At 52.1% G+C, this 1,994-nt stretch overlaps 1 pseudogene; it reads left to right on the forward strand.

Annotated features, from left to right (window-relative positions):
• Positions 1-1,417: 1,417 nt before the first annotated feature.
• LOC107114299 lies at positions 1,418-1,750 on the forward strand (annotated as a pseudogene).
• The last annotated feature ends 244 nt before the right edge of the window (positions 1,751-1,994 follow it).

The following is a 1,994-nucleotide window of genomic DNA, read 5'->3' on the forward strand; positions in this document are numbered from 1 at the left end:
ATGGGCAATCACTCACAGGCTTGGGGCAAACCCAAGGTCCAAAAGTTCAAGGATCCAAAATTTGTTGAGGTCAAAGAATTAGAAGATCCGGAAGTTTTAAAGTTTACAAGGTTTGCAGAATCTCGAAAAGTTGCAGATTCCAATTCCACACAGTAAACTTAAAAACTTTTACTGTGGGCGATAGGGAAGAAGACCAAGTCTTCGCACTAAAAACCTGTCGCTCCACAGTAGGCAAAAGATATGTTTGAACATAAACGAATCAAAATAAGCAGGTGAAAGCAATAGGAGAGGGTGAAATATTCTAAAAAATGGCACACTTTAATCAGTTTCCCACCCCAATGCAACAACTAAATTCCGATCTTTAATGCAACATAGTCCTATTTAAACAGCTATTTAAGTGCTATTAACAGGTTAAAAGTTATTCAAAGGAATGTCTAAATATCCTTATCAAAGCTATATAAACAGACAAGAGACTGTCAAGGCTAGCTTGTCTTCCTGACCCTGAACTCAAAACTCCATGAGCATAACCCTATCAGCAGGCTGATGCCTGATCCGAGAGCCTAGTCAAATCAAGCAAACTAAAAGTAGAAGCACTGATACCAAATATGCTACTACGTTTTCTTGAGTCACATATCTTTTGCCCTTGTTGCAGGCAATGCTCCCTCCAAGCTGTGGAGTCTTGTGAGCAGAAGTTCTGCATTGTGAGCTAACTGGCATGAAAGTTGTGAGCGAGCGATTGGGCTGCTGCATAAATTAGCTTGCTCTGGAGCCCTCCTTCCTGAGCGAAGACAAAAATGTGTGAGCTGGAGGCTAAAAAACTGTGAACTGGCTCTCACTAACTCAGCTTAGAGGGAACACTGGTTGCAGGGCATTTTTGTTAAAGTTTAACTTTTTGGATTTTTTAAAGTTCCACGCACAATAACATCCATGAGGGGAAAAAGTCTTCGCTCCTGCTGAGTCTCCCAATCACAATTAAAACAGGGAAGCCACCAAATTGTATATTGTTTCCAATGAGCGGCTTTCGCTTTTACACTTTCACAACTTGAACAGGAAGTCCCGCCCACCGCCGGGTTGCTTGTCCGTCAAGTACCTTTAAAAAAAAAAATCCAGGTTGTGCTCTCCCAATCTTCTCGCGAGATCGTAGAACAGACCCGGCCTTTTGTAGCCCTCTCGCGAGACCTTGGGGGCCGATGAAGCCGAATGGGCCTGGGCACCACCCCCCATCAATAAGGGGTGGTGGCCTGGGCCGGCGCTCTTTTCAAACTCTCGCGAGATGTCGAGACTGCTGAAGCTCGACGGGCCGGGCCGGCGCCCCCTCGGAATCTCGCGAGACAGTAGACTTGGCGAAGCGCCTTGGCTGGCAGTCCCCCACGAACTCTCGCGAGCGTTCCCGGCGGGCTCTCGCGGCGAGGCCAAAGGTCAACAGTCTCTGGAAGGCGTCATGGCGATGCTGGCTGGTTCCCCGTCCGGCGACCTCCCGGCCGCGGCCGCGCCCACCAACTACGGCCCGCCCGGCTACAGGCCCTTCGAGCCCGAGGCGCTGGGCCTGAGCCCGGGATGGAGGCTCACCGGCTTCGGGGAGCTGCGGGGCTGAGGCTGCAAAGTCCCCCAGGAGACGCTGCTCAGGCTCCTGGAGGGACTCACCGGGCCCCGCGCGGAGATGGTCGGCGATGGGGAGGCGGCCGCCGCCGGGTCCCAGGCTCTCTCCCTGGTTCCCTCCAGTTTTAGGAAAGGAACAGGCAGGAGGTGATGAGAGAGACCCTGGAGAGCCGCTGCTGATCCGAGTAGACAAGACTGATTTTGATGGACCCAGGGGTCTGGCTTAGTATAAGGCAGCTTCGTGTCTGGGGAGGGGCCGTGGCTCAGTGGCAGAGCCTCTGCTTGGCACACAGAAGGTCCCAGGTTCAGTCCCCGGCATCTCCGGTTAAATGGACCAGGCAGGAGGTGATGAGAAAGACCTCCACCTGAGACCCTGGCTCAGTGGCAGAGCCTCT

This window comes from Gekko japonicus, unplaced genomic scaffold, assembly GCF_001447785.1.
Source record: "Gekko japonicus isolate JY-2015 unplaced genomic scaffold, Gekko_japonicus_V1.1 scaffold5590, whole genome shotgun sequence".
In the NCBI taxonomy this organism is placed as follows: Eukaryota; Metazoa; Chordata; class Lepidosauria; order Squamata; family Gekkonidae; genus Gekko; species Gekko japonicus.